The following is a 20,301-nucleotide window of genomic DNA, read 5'->3' on the forward strand; positions in this document are numbered from 1 at the left end:
GAAGGCACAGAGCCCTGACCTTGACCCCCTCAGGCACCTTTTGGATGAACTGGAATGGACCCTGTGAGCCAGGCCTTGTAGTCCAACATCAGTGTCTGACCTCATAAATGCTCTACAGAATGAATGGGCACAAATTCTGACAGAAAGAGTCTAAAATCTTGTGGAAAGCCTTCCTAGAAGAGTAGAGGTTGTTATAGCTGTAAAAGGAGAGCAACTTCATATTAGAAAAGCTGAGTTTTATGATCCATAAACATTTCCAAACAAAACAACACTAGGCATCATTTTCTTCATTTCATGTGAAGTACTTTGGTACAATCAAATCCAAATAAATGAAGTCATTTCTTTCTCTGCAGTTCCCTAAAATCCTATAATCCCAACTGAAATAAAGCTCTACACTTGAGGTCTTTTCTCAAGATTTACCTCCTTACATGGTCACAGCAACACAGAAAGTAAAAATCAGATATTCATGTTTATGAACTATTGAGAGGAAATATGTCTAACAAAAAAGAGGGTTAAAAAACAAAAATAGTTTGAAGGTACAATCCGTGAATGTGAAAAATGGCCCTTAAATGACTTGAATAGACATGTATGTAATAGCACATATAAATTCATGTTCTTGACATGAAAACCTGGCTATTTCTCTGATTTTCAGTCAACTTTAATTCTTTTCAGGTTTATAATCAGCCTGATTTGTTGGACGAAGAACCCTCAAGCATTCATGTGATGTAAGCAGCTGCATTAGCAGTTTACTGACGGATCATACAAGTGGGAGGATTAACTCCATGCCAAAGCTGCTTTAAGAAATCACATTTTAATAACATGATATTCCCAGATGGTGCCAGGTCCCTGCTGTGATCGCATGTATGACACGCTGATTTCACTGGGATCTACAGATAATGAGGAGATGATCTGCCAGAACCTAGAAGAAAAAAGAACCTCTGGAAAGAAATCAGCTCTGCTTCTTCAAAGTCAGACCTAAAAATCAGTGCATCTGTTTCAGCTTTGGATGATCACATATTCACAGAGATAAGAGGCATCCTTGTGATCTCTATCACTGATAAAGGGAATCATTTCAAACCCTGAAAGTTTGCGTGTAAATATCTATGTAGCTCTGATGCAGCAATTAAGCAGAGCAAATTATGGTTAAGTGTCATCCCCAAGGACATATGGACATGAGACCGCAGGAAATTGATCTTAATTAATTGATCTGTTTTAAAGCACAGAAAACATTGCTGTATCGTCTTAGATCCTGTATGATAAAAGTTGTGAATTATCATTTTCATATTTCCTCTTATGATGAGGGATAAAAGTGCAAAGGAGCTATGCAGAGAGAGAGAGAGATGAAAAAAAGAGATAGAGGATCATTTGATCCTCTGCTTACCTGTAAAGACTGAAAACAATTCTTCAACTTTAACCCCTCAAAGCCTCAAATAACTCAAATAATAGCCAAAAAAATCTCTTTTTTAACTAAAATGTTTATTTAACCTTCTACCAAAATCTAAAAATTTTAATTTTTGTATCACATTTGATACATTAGGCATTTTTTGGTAACTGATAATCCAATGGAGGGCATTTTCATCACTTATCAGATTGTACTCAACTGTTTTATATGTAGTTTTTTAATTTAACCCTTGGATCCTAGTATGTCCATTTTGAGGACATTCATCATTTTTATCATCATTATTTTGAATTGATAGTCACATCTTTATAGATTGAGGTATCAAATTTGGTTATTAAGTTATTCGTTTTCTTCATATTAAAAAAAAAAAAAAAAGCGTTGCCCATAGAACTCTATTGACGCTAAATAGCTCCTTCCATCCTTGTTTGTCTGAAATCTGGACAATAAACTTCCATTAAAAACACGTTTTTTGACTGTGTATCTATGGCACCAAAACAACATATAGCAACCTTTTCTATGCAGTCAATCGATCACCAGGGCTCTAAATTTCACCATTCCACAGTGATCCAGCAGATGGTGCCAGTGAACCATTTTAACCCCTTCGGCAACGCGCATGCAGGACTTCTTCCATGGACTCAGAGTGTTTGAAGCACTATTTCATCCACTAAACATCATCAGAATTACATGAAACGATTCATGCCACTAGATATGGATGTCTGAGAGTGCTGCATGTGTAAGGAAAAGTTAGTGTGCTCCTGTGTGTGTGCTTGGGTGCAAATTTGCGTCTATGTTTACAACCAGACATGCAATAAGTGGAGTGTTTACAGTCGAAAATGCTACTTCCGAGTTCTGCAGTCTAAGAAAGAGGGGACAAAGGGGAGTAAGGGGGACATTTGGACAATTTCAACTTTGCCCTCACTTCATAGCAAGTGGATGGACATGCATGAGGATGCACGGGTCCTTTCGATCAATAGGTAAGAATATATCATATCTTAACTAGAATGGCCATCTGAGGCGGCAGACCCATGCCTAAGCAGTGCCACCAAGGAACTCACCCTTCCATTGATTACTATGGTGTTCAAAATTCGAAGTGCGAGAAAAACCGGAAGGGTGCATGGATTATCACCAAAATCTAACTGATTCTTCCCTGTCACTATGCCAATATTCTCTGCAAGTTTGGTGAAGATCTGACTTTCCGTTCTCGAGTTATCTTGTACACAAACAAACAAACAAACAAACGAACAAAGATACGGAACCCTTTACATAACCCCCTGCCGATTTTATTGGTGTGGGTAAATATGCAGTAAATTTATATATTTGTGTAGTGAATGTAATCGCGGTCACATTTTGATTAGAGGTGGAAATGCACGTGCTCATGATTCATATCCTACATATTTCCTCTGATTTTATATGCCTGTATATAAAATAAACCTAACATGAACAAATGCATTCGCTGGCATATAATTTGGAAGAGGACGAGGCTCGAGAAAACGATGGTAAAACTGGTGTGTTTTTCGATCCGATAGACTCATCTGTTTAGCATGGTTGCTATCTAACTGAATCCAAGTCACAGGCATAGTTTACAAATAACTGGCAGAAAAAGGGTGTAACTTTGAATTTTTTTTCTTTTTTTTGTGGTCAGGGTTGAAGTTGTTGAAGAGATTTGAAGCAGTGAAAGTAAAAAAAAATAAAATGTTGAAAAATGATTATTTTATCAACAGTTTTCTGTATGTCCAGAATATGGACAAACAAGGACAGATGGAGCTAAAATATGAAATTTGGCACTACAAAAAAATTTTCAATGCATCAAAATCAATTTTACTACCCATCATTGACATGGCCTAGACTCTATTTATTGAAAAAAAGTTTTTTTTCATCTAGATCATTTTATGTGGAAAATATGTTTTTTTGTTTGTTTGTTTTTTGGTGTGTGTGTGCATGTGTGTATTTTACCATAAAAATAACAGTGACATGGTGTACAATAACTTGCATTAAAAGGGTGTAACATTTAATTTTTTTTTCATGCAATGCAGTTTATCACAGTCATAGCAGGTTAACATGATGAGCTGTCCTTTCGTGCACACATGGGTTTGGTCAAAGCTGAATGCTTTTTACATAAACCTGGTGTCTGAACTCATTGTAAGGAATATGTGTTTTCAAATCTGAATCAGAACTTGGTATCAGCTGATAGCCAAAGCCCAGAGTTTTACATTAATGCTTGAAAGACTGAGCCAGTACTTCCCCAGATTTACAGTAAAAAGATATCTGCAGATGAAGCTTTGTATCTGTGACGCCCTCATTTGAACTTTTAGAAATTCAGATCCCGTAACATCATCTCGCTGCCTCCCTTAATACAGCTCTTTTCTAGCATCTGTTTCTATGGGTAATAAATAATGATCTGATTCTGTGAAGTCTCCTGCTCCACTGAGCAGTGAATAAAGTTAAGATGTATTCATGGCAGCCTGTGATCAAAGTGCAGTAGGGTAAGTGCCGCTGGATTAGTCTGAGTGGTTTTAATGACAGTGTGATCTCTTTAAGCTTTATTTTAACAGCAGCGTTTAACATTAGCTTTAATCCCTCTGTACAAACTCGCTAATTGATTTTTTTAGAAGAGGGATGATCCAAACTGCAGCTTTGAATCTTCAGACTTTAAAACCAAACTGAACAAAGTCAAACTCCTGTTTTCTTCTGTGCCTCTGATTTGAAGTTTTAATATTCCAGGCTAATCTCACTTTAGTCCTGGGGTCCAAGTGTGAATCAGAGGACTGAAAGGATTACTGCTCATTCATCCATGTGATGTTTGTGTTTGTAAAGCTCTTACACAAGCACAGGAACAAACATGCTGATCCATCCACACGCCTACAGTCAGTCCTCCTGGGATTTCAACAATAATCTTCCTTTTTTAAAGATATTCAGGCAATCTCTAATATAAGAAATGACATTTTATAGAGCATTTTCATGCAGTGAGGATGTCCTCAGGGTTAAATGAGGTCTCTCCTGTGAGTTTTACTCTCAGTGAAGTTGTGTTTGCCTTCAAGGTGAAATCAGGTCTGCTCTGAGTGAAAGAAGATCCCTCCTGGAGGTGAAATAAGGTCTGACTGTAAAGAATGATTTCAACTAAACAGCTCTAACTAAGCTGAGAAGGCAGATCAGGAGTCAGACAGGTTTGACAGATTCTTCATCACCGTCACTGATTAATTAATCCTGCCAAGTATCAGTTACAGTCATCCAAAAACAATGACTCCACAGCAGTCTGAGGAATCAGGTTACACTGAATATCAACGATCCAAATAACTTCCATACAGTGAGAAGTGCAGATGTCAGACTGGAAAAAGACTGGACTGTTTTAGTATCAAGACTCTACAAAACGTACAAGGCACATGTTAGAGCTGAACAATACTGACACTGATTTATTTTTATTCTGCAATACATCTTGCATTTTTTTTCTTCTTTTTTTTCTAAAGAAAGGGGAAAATACCTGATAAATGCAGTGACTATAGTGTAATCAGTTACAATTTCAAACAACTACATTTCAGTCAGTCATCTTACCTGTCATTATTCAAGCATTCATTATTGCAGCATAGCATGCTTGGCATCAGACTCCAACATCATCGCTCCTCACAGGTTTACTTTACATCCAGGAGTGGTAACATCTTAAAACCCAAAAGCCAACAGGTGGATGCTGGGGTGGAGGTGGGTAAGAAGCTAAAGCGCAGAGGAGATCCAGGGTAGAGCTGGCAGTTGCAAAGCAGAGGTAGATACCAGAAATCTTGCAGCTGAAGTAGACCACTGAATTAGGAGGATGTGAGTCATGTGATTTGATTAAGACGCATGTCAGGTGTGAATCATTTGGCTCAACATGACTGCAGGAACTCACTCGCTTCCTTTTTTCCCCTATATGGGTCTTAAAGTCATTTTCTGTTCTAAACATCACACACTGGGTCCTCCCTCTGACGTGACTGACAAAAACAAACTCACACAACATGGAGGAGGAGGAGAAAAAGAGGCGAGGGAAAGGTAGAGCAACATGTTTCTCCAAATAAACTTGTTGCTTGTTTTTGTTTCAATTAGACGTCATCAGTCAGCTATATCTGTTCAAGACTGGGGCGGCATGGAAGTCCGATGTTACACCTAGTTTGGTAAATTTGCAGAGAAACATTCTGTTTACACTGTTACACCAGTGATATAACTTCAATGAGTTGCAGTAGTTTGTAAAGATTTACAACGGTTGGGCTGAAAAGGTTGGATTAGTGCAGTTTCCTTGATTTTGTTCCTGTTTTTTTGTTTTCTAAAGAAGTGAAATTCATCATCTTTCAATCCTTCCCTTCAAACTTGACTCTGAACAGCTGCTGAAGCCACCATCTTTAGTAGTTACAAAACGTCTCCATGGTAACAGACATTAGTCATGGCGTTCAGTAAAGAGGTTGAGAAAATTGACTCTAATTACATGAACGGTACTCAGCGAGCACTCGCTTCAGTCCTCACTGCTGGAATATGAAGAACTCACACTGAGATTCAACCTCACCAACGGCAGCTTTTACTGCCAAACAACAGCATACAGACAGAACTGATGCATCATGGGTATTTCATTGGATTCTATGGTGATAATTAATCATAGAGTACGACAAAAAGCCAATTTTAGCAAGATCCCAGTCATGTTTTCAGCACTTTAACACCACGCTCTTCTTGTCTTCATCTCCCAGCATGCATCGGCTGCTCTTTACCTATTTCTAAGACAAGGCTGACATCACTGTGACGGCGTCTTTTCTCTTTTATTCTATTAAAGAAAAGCACAATTGCTCTGATAGCCTGAGAACAGAGTCAGGCATTGACAGACAGCTGGCGTCAGTCGTCTGATAATCTCACACATGTTGCTCTGAGAGCGTGTGAGCGTGTAGGTATGAAAGCATGTTTGTCGCTTCCTGTTTCCGTCTGATAATTTAGGATCTATTTATAAACCGCTGATTAGCATAACATAGAGCAGCCGCGCCGCCTGCACTTTCCTGTTAGTGTGTATGGATCAGTGGGTGTTCCAATCAAGGCTATGGTACATGCATGTAAACTGTGCAAAATAACTGTCAAAATGCATCCAATTTCCATTCAAAGTGTTCATCTACTTTCTTCATCCCTCATTTTCTATATCCAAATTCAAGTAGATAAATACCAATGCTGTATGTACTGAACTACAGTAAATGACTCCTAAAGTCAACAAAAGTCAATAAAACAAAGATAGGATAAATGGGAATGAAGCTCTAAAGCTTGAAAACAAATTAAAGATAAGTCAGAAGAGGCTGCTTTCACTCTAACAGCTAGTTTGCTTTGTTCAGATGAAAAAATGAAATAATGGTTGCATTTTCCCTGACGTTGCTTGGTGTTTAAACCACAGATAGTTCAAACCTCCAAAAAATGTATGACTGTCCTTATTTCATTACATCTAAGCCTGCCTCTTCAACTGTGTAACAAAAAACATGAACACTTTTCACCAAGCTATTCTGCCTGTTAACCTTCCTACAAAATGCGTCATCTGGGCAGATAAGCATATTTCTAAAACATCTGACACCACTGAAAAAAAATATAGAGGATAGATGAATTGTAATTCTGTGCATGAGGCTTTCAAAGCTCCATCGGTGTTAGTTTCATATGAAGCCATGTTAACTGATGTTAAATGGACCTCTTAAGGGCATCAGCATGATATCTGTATCGGCAGATATTAGCTTAACACTTTAAACCTTTAGCCTGGACTTATCGTCTTAAAAAAAAAGCTTATAAAACATCAATCCTGTAGTGCACAGTCAAGCTCTAATCATCCTTTCTTCCGGGACAACCTAGGTTTTAAGATTATGTGTGTTGTGGGACTATAAAGATGAAAGATCATACTGAACAGAAGTTACAACTCGTTCTCCGACCTCTTAGGGACCAGAAAGTGAAAATATAAACGTTCTTTGACTAAAGGTCTTCAAAAAAGTCCTTTGCTCACTTGTTTGTATTGTCTCTTTTTGTGCCATTATTCAATGCAGTTCCTGTCTGCAGAGACACAGAGGGCCACATGACCGGCTCTCTGCCTTTCTTTCTCTCTATTATGAGTTATTAAAGCCATCTCTATCATGTTCTAACAGCCTGCCATTACTTGGCAGCTTTGCATAGCATTCTGGGAAACAATATAGCATTTAGCATTTGTGTGGCAGAAGTAATCAGAAATGGATAAAAAATGGATTTTACAAAAAGGACGCTCAACATAAAAGTTACTGGTGTGGATTTAATCTCTAAATACCCGGCTCTAGGCTCGCTAGAAAAGTCTATGCAAGAAATTTGGAGGCATGTGCCTCTTCTTGTCCTAATCAACAACACTGGTCTCAGAGGGTTAGTAATAATAATTAGTATTGGCAGATATGAAAATTTCAGGAAAGTGTCGGCACCACATTTATTTATCAGTTCATAGTATAATGTGATTATGGTGCTTGGCGTGCTGCAGAGCTGTTTACATCATGCCTAGACCATTCTAAACTTTACTTTCACTTAGCTTAGTGCTTTCTAAGAATAAGCTGATGAGTTACGGAAATTATGAGGAGAAATGTTCACCAACAACCTTTTCCCATGAGGGATACAAAACACTGGTGATCTAAAAGTAGATATTCATCATAAAAAAAAGAAAAAAAAGTAACCAAAGTTTTATTCATACAGTTTGTATCAAGGTGATCATGAAACCAGTTTTCTAAACTTTTATGTCAATAAATGGTAACTCGAGCTTGCAAAGGGTTTTTTAGTGGTAAGACTACTCAGAGCACGGGTCACACCTATCCATTCACTCCACATTCACACACTGATGGCTCAGGCAGCTTTGAGGCATCAGTAATCCCACATATCCATACACATTTACACACCACTGATGAAGCAGAGAAAGCAATTAGAGATTAAGTGTTTTGTCCAAAGATACTCAGACACAACTGCAGGAGCTGGGAATTAAACCCCAACCTTCTGGTTCCACTGGGCTGGCAGACAGGTCAGACCCCATGTACATCAGCCCTTCAAGAAGACAGCCAGGTTTGAGACCGATCTATGGTTCCTTTGCCACTTGTCATTCCTTTCTCTACCCAGTCCACTCTCTGATCTAATAACAACATGAGGACCAAAAATTAATGTGTAAAGTAGGTTGTATAATAAGGATGCTGATCTGAATATCTGTTGAACACCTACAGGTTTGGTCATTACAGATGGTTTTTAAATTGGGCTGTGGTGTCGATAGTTCTAACTCTTTGTCTCCTGATAAATGCTTCCCGTTGTTCCTTCAAAGTAGAGTTTGGGATACTGGAAATGGGACTGTCTATATTGCATCAGTGAGAGCAGGGACTAATAATAAAGAGCTGAAGGCGAGCTGTGAGCAAGAATGATGTAAGAACGAAGCTGATCAGGTTTCAGAGCAGAGTCTGCAGCTCTCTCCTCCAGCGCCCCTCACTTCACTTTTCTTCATCTGAGAAAACTCATCTGCAAATTTCTGGGTCATTTCTGCAAAAACTGCAGAATGAAAAAGCAAAGTGGGATTTTTTTTAATGATGACCATTTTGCAGAAGCTACAGTCTTCTACAACTAAACTATTTCCAACAAATCAATATGTCTGATCTCTGTTTCCATTCACAAAATCAGCTCATTCTGTTCTATCGTCTAAATATTTAATATGTTTTGATAATTTCTTAAAACAATAAGATCTCCAATTTTATGAGAATCAATAGGAACAAAAGCTTTAAAAAAGTCAGCTCTTTAGTAACATTTTTATCAAAATCTGCCACAAAGAGCAGTATACAGTAGCATTAAATATGAACACATTTGTGCAAATGAGACAGTGTGCAGGAGTTTGCCTAGATTGTGGTGTATTTTTGCTCAGACAATTTTATTGGGTTTTTACACATTTAAGTACAACAGTAATAATGTATATGATGACAAAAAGTCACTGTGAAGAGAGATTGTTGTGTATTTAAAACAAGAAATTTCAAATACTTTGACAGAGATGTTTTATTCTCTCTTTCCAGATTCTAAAGGGTGAAATAAGTGTTTATTAGTAGGGATTTGAAAGGAATGTCCAGTATTAGCAGGTTTCAAAATCTGTCTCTGTGTATGCATATCAAACACTTACTCTTACTTATTCACTTACTCTTACACTTACACTTACTCTACTCTAGGACATTAAACAGGACATAGAACAAAGGTTACATCAATCAACAAATCAGCAGCTATCAGCAGAAAAACATATTTTAGATCTTGTTCAGGTCAGTATTCTCGTGAATATAATGCTTCATTCTAGCCAGGTCACTGAGTCTGCTCTGCAGTTAATGATTATTAAAAGTTAAAGGCCTTACATTTGACATATTTCTGTAATGCTTTATTGTTTCAGTCTTATCCTGGGCAAATATGTCAAATATTTTCTGACTAAAGCTTCTTAAATTTCAAATTTCATAGCATTTATTTGTTTGTACAAATACTTATTTGGTTGGTTACTATTTGATCAGAGAAGGGAGGGATTTTCAATGACCTCTCTGGGAAATTATAAGGAAAAATGTAAACATTTAGCCCTGTGAATGACTGACGATCAGACCAGGTGTAGGTCTGAGCTTAAAAGATCATTATGGCATTATTATTACTTTGTATTGCTGAAACATGCATTGATAAAGGTTTTATGTAGTTGATTTGGCCACAAATATGTGCTGCCTACGGTGCTGTTAACATTAAAGCCACCAGGCGGCAACAGACGTTAAACTACCTGATGTAGTGCACGCTCCAGATCAATAAACCAATATGCATAGAGGGTCTCTCTAGTGTTCACATGTCTGAAAGCAAAGATCCTGGATTAGTTTGGGTTTTGTCAAACTCCAGATGGGTTGGGAGTCAGACATTAGTCATGCAATACGCAAGCCGTGCAAAAAAAAGGCAAAACACTGCAGCAACACCAATCTTCATCCACAAATGGCAGGATTAGGGGTGGCAATCGTTCATTTTTATTGATTTTTATTGAGACCCTTACTGATACTTGGGGCTGCATAAACTCGTCAACCAATCGACTTTACTGCTGTGTGATGACTCTTTTTGCTTGAAGTCGACTAGTCACTCATCACAAGATTAGGCAATTACAATGCCTAACGTGTAGCCTTTTAATTGATTTATCAATTTTTGTGACACTGTAGACCACAGTTTACTGATAGATGTGCTTCATCACATTGGCGTGTCATACCAAGCAGCATTATGGTTTGCCAACTGATTGGCAATGTCTTCAGATGGCTGGATCTACCTCTTCTTGTCTGGAGGTCCTAAAGGCTTGCCTCAAGATTCAGTTTTAGGACCTGTTTTATTCTGGTATGTTATATACCATATTAACCTTTTGTTGTTTGCACTCGTACCAAAAAAATTTTTGTAAGCTGCCTGTTCTTAGGAGAATATGAATTATGATTTTCAAAATATATAAATTGTTTGTTATTTTAAACAATACTCTTCTCCTGGAATGATTCATGATTTCATCAATGACTAGTTGGAGTCAAGTCGACTTTTATCACATGAAAGTCGACTTTGAACATTCTTAGGTTGTGCAACCCCTAATTGATACTCCTTATTGATCTGAGTCCTTATTGATACTTTTCAATTTTTCTATGGAAAGACAAAATAATAACAAATGTTTACAACAGAGTGGTCTGAACTGAGTAGAGCTTGAGTTAAAAAGTTAGATTCAGTCTGTTACATCTATTTTATATCCCTAATTTACAAACACATTCATCATAATCACAGCTGTATCTATTGAAGTGTGGCATTTGAATACATAATGACATAGGATACTATCATCTAATTTACTGGGGTTGAGTGAATGCATCATATATTCCTCTTCCAGCTCGCTAGGTCTGCTAATTGACTTCAATTCTGCTGATTCCACCATGGAGTTCTTCACTGGATTACTATCTTAAACTAAGGAGACTTGCTACAAAGTTTTGGAGAATTTTTCAGCATTTATCTGAGCAGATAGAGAAGATAATTGTCCTGAAGCAGCTGAAGAGAGTTTTATGAGTGCATGTTACCCACAGCCCAGGCGGATTTGAGTGCATGCTACTGGCAGGTGGGTTTTTTTTTTTCATCAAGCTGACTGTTGAAGGTATCACTGTCTAATTTGATACAAAATGCTGATGTGCTTTTAGCTTATGTTCCCCTCACCAGGACTGGTGTATGTTTTTACACTAGAGACAACATAAAAATGACATTATGTCACAGAGCCTGTGAGACTCAATAGCAATAGCGACAAGCTACAACCTTGATTTTTGGTTATTTAGAAAATACAGAACACAGTCTTTGTGGACCCAGGGTTCAATCCCCATACGTAATATCAAGACATCAGGCTATTAAGCAAAAATCATTAGGGGTGGAAATAACTAGTGGCCCCACGATACGATATTATCACGATACTTGGGTCACGATTCAATATTATTGCGTTTTTAAACATTCTGTAATACAGTGAGTATAGCGATACCACATATTGCGATATATTGTGATCTATACAATTTTTTTAACTGTTTAGCTGATGTAGCATTAGTCTTGCCCTCATGTTTGTCGTATTTCAGCCGTATTTTATTTTCATGTAGCACTTCTTGTAAACCTCATGTGTCATGTCCATCTTATTCGTGCTCTGCTTGCATTCCTAATGTCCTTCCCCTGGTGCTGCCATGTTTGTTGTACTAACTTTCTCCTGCTGGATGACCGTCACCTCTGCCGACCTCACTGGACAAACAATTGTCCAAACAATTGGTTTTATTTTTCCATTATCATAGACTTTTGTTCATATTCGCAATTGTTTTGAAAAAATCGATACTTGGTGGACAAGACAATAAGATATATCACCAGAAAAAAATATCGCGATACTAATGCTGTATCGATTTTTTCCAAACCCCCAGTAATCATTAACAGCTACGAACACACATCAGTTTTTGCCATCAAATCCAGCAATCAATGACGCTAAAAGGTCAAAATTTCCTTCAACTTCTAAAGGATAATAAGATCACTAGCGGCACTTTTATGCTTTATTTGTAAAGACATTAGCCAGTGTAGCTGATAACAAAAGCTTCAGGTAGCTACTTAAGGAGTTTAAGTTACGCTGTTTAATCCCCACTTGATGGCTCATAACACAAACTTTAGTGCTAACATTCATGCAGATGTAAAGAAAAAAGATATTGCTGCAAATAAAATTAGGCTGACAGAAAAGGGAAATCTGAATATTACTGCCGTTTGAAGAACAACAGCGCGGGAGGTGACAAGGGAGGCCCTTTCAAGTTTAAATATCAAATATTAGGATTTTGGCATTTATTAATAGCTCACTAATTATATAAAAAATATTTTTGATTTACTTCTTAAACCTTAGAGGACCTTCTTTTCAGTGTTTCTAAGTATAGAGCTTTGCCACTACTGTTAAGCTCTACCATAAAAATATATTTATGATCCAAAATGGTTGTAAATCATAATACTTACTAAACTGTGAGGCTGTGGGAAAAGGGTGTGTCTCACCTCTTGCCCAATGACAGGACAAAATAAGCATTGTGTAGAGTGGATTGATGGATGGCTTGTCACTATTTAACCTCTAACCACTTCAATTTTAGCAAAACATCATGGCTTGTCATAGAAATATTTGAGCCTGGAGGCCTTTATCAGAGCCATTTTACTTAAATTTTACACATCTTAGGCAAATATAAAACAGTAAGTCATAAAATAAAGGGTATTAATAAAAATAATCAGCTTACGACTTAAATCTTCAGTCACACTGTATCATGTACAAGTGAAGCAGATAAACCTTATGTTTGTAAAACGACTGTTTTTGATTGCCTGAATAGATGTCTAAATCATTTAATGGGTTAAAAACCCTCAGAAGCATCACAGATGAATATGCTGGAGCTGTGTGATACAAGACAGAAGCACAAAGTAGAAAAACCAGCACGAGGCTCACATGTGCGTCTCATGTCATTAGTAAGTCTGACGGCACGCTGAAGAGACCGAACTCAGCGCTTCACGAGGAGGAATCCATTACAGCAGCAGCGACAAAGGAGATGTTACATGATGGGAAATTTAAAAGACTACGTTGGTTTGGTCTTTTATGAGAAAATGTCAGGAACATGCTTATTATCAGCTTAGCAGAGGATCAGAACGGTGTCAGTATTGGCAGCTTCTCAATAAAGTGAAATAGGGTTTAAAGATGAGGAAGTGGTACAGAGCCAACTCTAATTTCCTCTTTGCTGCAGTCAAAGAGATTTCTTGATTATACGGAGGGAGATTTTCTCCTCCTGCTGCTCCTGCACAGAGCTGCATTTTAATGTCTGCAGGTAGCTTTTGTGTTCTATTACAGACAAGAATGATTACATTTGGCTCTTCTGTGGATCGTTTTCTCTGAAGAAATTGTCCTCAGCCCAAAAGGACGACTACAAAGCCAATTCCCTGAGCTCCAGAGCTACAGGTGTAATGATTTTTATGTAGAATGAAAAAGAAGCTTGGTCTAATCTTTCTATTTGCTGTTTCTTTTAAGTTGGAGCAGGAGAAAATGCCATGCTTTTAGACACCTGGGATTTACTTTTTACGGGTGAGCTTGGATATGAGATGAAACAGTTTACTGTGGTAAGAAGCTGTCTGTCAAAGGAGTAAAGCAAAGGAAAGACCATGTCCACTAAAAAGCACCTAGTATGACAAAAAAACTCAGTTAGGTGGGCATCCATCTCTGGTTTACTATGTTCTCTACATTCACTGTCTTCAGTCACATTTCTTTGGATAGTTTCCAGGCCATAATCTGAGTACAACTGACTCCAGAGTCCAGTTTGTTTGATCAGCGCAAAGCGTACCAGTGGTCGGGCATGATTTATGTTGGCTTTATATCAGAAGGTGTATACGCAACCATGCCTGAATACAGCAAACTCAACAGGAAGTAGAGCTGTACAGGCAATTCTTAATGGCTACTGTCTCTTGAAAAGTGCACCTGTACAGCATGGGCCTATTTCATCCTCTAAGCCAGTGTTTCCCAAACATTATTCCTTGGAGCCCACCTACATGTACCTTAGAAAAGTGCAAAACTTGCATTTTATGTAGTTATTATAAGTTTTTCTTACATTTTAGCACAAATATCACTTAATAACTACATTTTTATTTTAAATTGAACTATTTTTAGCCAATTTACAATAATATATCAAATTTATGATTATAATAAATCATATTAAATTTCTCTTTGCTTTTTGAAAAGCATCCCCACCCCCCCTTCACTGTCTCGGGTACTGTCCTTGTGGGCAGTGGGGTTGCCACAAGCCCCTGGTGTGTGCATATGTGTCCAGCTTGACTCTGCCCCCTCCCTCCCTTTCCAGCCCCAGGTTGTGGCACATCGGGCCCTGTGATGAATCCTTAGCCATGCCTTAAACATATGCTCATGATTGCATAAAAAGAGCACTGCTTGTTGATGTGAAAGCATTTCTCCTACAAATTAAAAATCCCTGCAGACATCACTTATTACCGGGGAGAAAACTCCAACAACCAACTAACAAAAGACAGTAAGGTAGAATCTAGAGCATCGACTGCTGGAGGGTAAACTATATTCTCGATAAGGTGACACAATCTCCTTCACTGTGACGGTGGAGCTCCCTGTCTCTACCACAGCAGAGGTTGGAGAGCAGAGCATCAACACTAACTGTTGCTAATTGTTTGGAATCATGTTGTGTGTCTCGCCTCGAGCTGTGCTGGTCCATTGCCCATTCAGAGCCTGTGCGGTGTACAAACACAGCATTTATTTTCAATTGACAGAAAAAGGACAAGATTAGATTCACATACTGTAACCTGAATGGGTTATAACTAGAATGTCTTAAAGAAATAAGGTGGTAAAGTGTGCAACAAGCTGTTAGATCTAAACATTTTATGATTATTAAACCATAAACGCAGAGAGGAGTCTATAGAAATATTCCCATAAGCCACAGAGGTACATGTATCAGAGAAATCAGTCAGAGAGCATGTGGACCACTGATGAGTCAGTGAAAGACTCTTGACCTGCAATCAGCAGCTTTCACACAGAGGAAAACATCTGATAAATGACTGTTTGTTCCATCAGAGCTCTCTGAAAACTCTCACTTGACTTCCCTCCTTCACTCCTTTTACCTTCTGACCAGATTTCAGTGAATCAGAGTTTTATTCTGCACAGTCTCATTGTTCGCGCTGATGAGTCAACCAGAAGATTTCCATGTTCATCTGCTGGAAATGTTCCAGCCAACAGTCGCTTTATAGTATGAGAGAAATGAGGAGGAGGAGTTCACACAGAGTGAGAAACCTGTTACTCTTCATACAGCAGACAGTCTCACAGAGGAGTGTGGCTCTGTTCTGATAAAAGACATTATTACTGTTTTTCTTTTCTGCTATCGACCTGACTGACACAGAAAGTCTGGGTGTGTTCTCCAACCTTCTCTGCAGCATGAAAAAAGTCAGTCTTACTTCCTGCATTTACCTTAAAACCACATTAACTTACTGTGAAATAACACAACATAACTGCATTTAGATTATCACCCCTAATTTGCAGATTTAGTATTCAAAAAAACATGTAAAGAACAGCTCTACAAGGTTTTTAGAAAATATCAAATTCTCCCTGGAAAAAGCTCAGGTGGGTCAGGTTTATATTCCTGTCCAGTATGATATGTCTCTTAATTTTTTATGATATTGATAAATGACTCTGGGCTGGAGATGGAGATCGAAATCTAGTTCCATACGGATCCCTTTTTCACAACAGAAATATCAAGAATATTTTAGCGTATTGATACTATGAAGTCTAGTGGGTCTTGACGTTAAACCTGTTGAAACACATCATTTAAATCAAATCACTGCTGCAGAGCAAGCTTACCGCCCAGGTATGCTTTATTCATCTTCTTGTTCTAAGCAATACAAAACTAATTTTATGCATTCACTGAGTGATTGATTCTATTATTGTGTCATGCAATAACAATATGCACAGGCCAAACGGGCTTACAAGACACCATCAATGATACAAAGATATTCCAAAAAAAGATGCTTTAAAATACTAATGCTTGAAAAGTCATGTTTCTTCCAGGCTTTGGCAAAAAAAAGTAGACTAATTATGTAATTGATAAAATATCAAGGCTTTAAGGGCCCAAATCTGCATTCTTAAAATTTAAAAATCTAACTTTTGAACACATTGATCCAACTATCAAGTCTTGTAGGTACAGGAGGTTAGATCTGAAGTCAAATCACATCAGGTACATCATCTTCCTCCTTTTTGTATTAAGTAGTACTTGAAAGGTTTACAAAACTACCTGAAGAAAGGCATTTAAATTTAAAACAGTACCACTATTGCACTTTACAGAAGTACCTTTATCTCTCTCTCTCTCTCTCTCTTATATATATATATATATATATATATATAGTGCTTAACAAATTTATTACACCACCTGTCACATTTGTCTCAAAGACCATCCATTATCATGAAGTGCTTTAATGTGGACTCTTTCATTTTCAGAGAGCTCTCCACGTTTTACCATTTTGAACAGGAATGAGGAATTTCAAACTGAATTCACCTTTTTATACCCAAATTTGAGCCGGCTGGGCTCAAATCATTGGGCTTCTCTGAGAAGTCAGAAATTAGTCGAGCATAACATTCAACCACTAAAACTCATTTTTCTGTTCAGGAATGCAAGTAAATAACTACATTTGACATATTAATCAACAAATAATAATGTGCTTTACAATTTTTTTCAGTTTTTTTGTAAATCAGTAAATTTGAAAATTCATGGATAACAATAATAATTATATCTTAGCATTAAAAATATCATTTTGATAAAAGAGCTTCTACATAGTAGTGTATTAACCATTGCAGAAACATAAATGATTTTGGTAATTACCAATGCTGTTAATTTAGGGCAGCTGTGGCATAAACCTTACTTTGGGTGGTGGTCGAATAAATTTGTTAAGCACTGTATATAAAGAAGTTTTATATTGTAAATACAATACAGACGTTACTGAATACACAAGGCTGCAAATGCTGATCACTGTTAGAAATACACATCATCTATGGTTAAAAAAAAAACAGGCAGCAGCAGATGCTGAACTACACAGTGTAGTGCACCTCAAGTCCAAACAAGCCAGCATTGGCAAGACAGTCAACCGTCAAAAAACAGTGATTGCAAAGAAACCGGTTTATTTTAGTTTTCTTCAAACATCAGAATGTTGGGAGTAGCACATGAGTCATGCAATGTGCAAGCCATGCAAAAGCAAGCTACAACAGTGCAGCAGCTTTCATCATGCGTATCATGTATTGTATGTTGTATTGTATCATTAAGGTATAAAAGGAAGGATTGTGGTTCTCTTTTAGCAATGCTTAGTCTTGTATGCTTTGTTAGAAGTGCAAAACAGTACACATTGTTTTATCTAGCCTTATCAAGATCATCACTTTGGGCCCCACTGATCCAGATTAACACTTGTCACAGCTTATTTTGGTCCTGTAGGTGGCTAAAAACTAAAGTCCATGGGCCGTGTCATTTCTGAAAACACATACAACGGTAGAACCAGTATTACTGCTACACTAACTCATCAACCTTTCAATCGTTTCAACAAATGCAAAAACACCAAAAACTCTGTATTTTACATCACCGTAAAATCATTTCTGCCCTGTTCCTCCGTCCAAATCAGCCATTAGAAGAAATTACATTGACTCGCAGATCAATCAATGTGGATCAATGAAATGGCCCGCCAGCTGCAGCTCTGTGATTAGTCATTACACTCTGTTAGGAGTGATTATGAAAACACACACACATCTCCAACATCACACACAAACACTTCCCGTCACCTTCTGATCATTCCACATCAGTCTGGTGAGAGACAGAGCAGCCAGATGCTTAATTTACCACTAAATGAATCACTGTAGCACACAAACAACCAAACTGTGACACAAACTCACACAATCTGCTTCTTAGAGCTCCATTTATCTACATTTAGTCGAAGATTGAACAGGTCATTCAGGGTTGGGTGATACGGACCAAAGTCATACATACAATAAATGTTTGTCACATTACCAAAATGACAAATTTTGATGTGAGTCTGGTAAAAATCAGACCATATTGAAACCTGGTTTAACCACAGCAACAATCATGGAAGTCCTAGACACACAATATCACAAAAAATGTCATATTCAATACTCTCAGATTGCAGACAAACTCCAAAACACTCTCTCAATTATACATTAACAACAGAAACACTAATATCTGTATATCTCTACAACCATATATTGAGGTTTTCAACAATTTCTACACCCTGAAATATCATGTATTAAAATGATAAAATCTTCAGTATTTCAGGGATCCATAATATCAAAACCTCCAGAAAAGTTGGGATCTTAACACGATCATAATCCAGTACAGCAGTCTTGGAATTTTTGTACATATCAGCCCTGAAAAATGATATTTTTACCATGTAGCGTGTATCTGAGATGCCTTCTTTCTGCTTTCTACAATTTTTCCAGTCACATCAATGACACTGAAAAGTCACTGAAATTGTGAAAGCACAGAGCACTCAGCAAGTGCATTTCACAAATGCAAACAAACCAAATGGGGAAACTGAAAGAGAATGATAAAGTTTTTGAGATGAACAACTCTGCTGCTTTTAGCTCAATCCCAATATACCGCTTATCCATAAAAATCAGCCCTTCCCCTACTTTTTGTGCATTTCTTGTTTGAATGGAGGGGTAGAGTGAAGTGTTAGGGCTACATGGCCCTTTAAACGGAGACTTTCCAGAGGCACACTCCAACCATAGCGTTATGGGATATCTCTATTCATGCACTGCAAATCATCAGCATGATTTGAAAATAATGAACACATTCAAAAATCATGATTCAGTGCTGTTTCAGGACATTATGGTCATTTTGATCTCGAACAAGCATTTGTAGTGAAAATTCATTGTGTTTTTATGTAATGCAGTCAATGACTTCTGATGGTGTATCAGCTACTTGAAGGGTTTTCCCATTTCATGGGGAAATATTTCATCACTACCCTAGTAATTGTTCAATCACTACAATTATAAAGGACAAAACCAGTGTGTTGTCTGACCTCAGCTTTAGCCGCACAGATAAGGTGTTAACATTTACAAAATTGAATGGAACTGGTGAGGAGTTTCCAACGTCCATCCACCCAGGCTAAGTAAGTCAGCCCAGACGTTCCTCTCTAACAACACATCATAGCACTTCCTGGGGGATCCTGAGGTTTTCCCACACCAAATGAGATATATTATCTCTCAATCGAGTCCTTGGTCTGCCCCGGGGTCTCCTACCAGTTAGACATGCCTGGAGGACCTCCAAAGGGAGGCGCCCAAGAGGCAGGCAAATCATATGCCTGAACAACCTCAACTGGCTCCTTTCAACGTAAAGGAGCAGCAGCTCTACTTTGAGCTCCCTCCAAATATCCAAGCTACTTGCCCTATCTCTAAGGCTGAGCCCAGATACTCTCCTGATGAATCTAACTTTGACCACTTGAACCCAAAATCTCATTCTTTCAGTCATTTCTCAAAGTTCATGAGCATTGGTGAGGGCTGGAACGAAGATCGACTAGTAAATTGAGAGCTTTGCCCTCCAGCTCAGCTCCCTTTTCACCACAATGGTCAAACCTGTCAGTCTCATGGTTCATACCCTCACTCGTGAACAAGACCCCGAGATACTTAAACTCCTTCACTTGGGGCAGAGACTCACTCCCCCACCTGGAGGGAGCAATCCACCTTTTTCTTCAGACTTGCAGGTGCTTGTTCTCATCCTGCCTGGTTTGCACTTAGCTACATGCTGAAGGAAGAAGCCAACAGAACCACATCATCTGCAAAAAGCAGAGATGACATCCTGAGCTCCCCAAAATCAAAATCCCTCCCCCCTCTAGCT

General features: G+C 38.1%; 1 protein-coding gene across 2 annotated transcripts in view; it reads right to left on the reverse strand.

Annotated features, from left to right (window-relative positions):
* Positions 1–20,301, reverse strand: part of kalrna (kalirin RhoGEF kinase a) — a 220,696-nt gene that overhangs the window by 199,259 nt on the left and 1,136 nt on the right. The gene's annotated exons all lie outside the window — the stretch shown is intronic.

The sequence above is a fragment of the Cheilinus undulatus genome, linkage group 15, assembly GCF_018320785.1.
Source record: "Cheilinus undulatus linkage group 15, ASM1832078v1, whole genome shotgun sequence".
Classification (NCBI taxonomy): domain Eukaryota; kingdom Metazoa; phylum Chordata; class Actinopteri; order Labriformes; family Labridae; genus Cheilinus; species Cheilinus undulatus.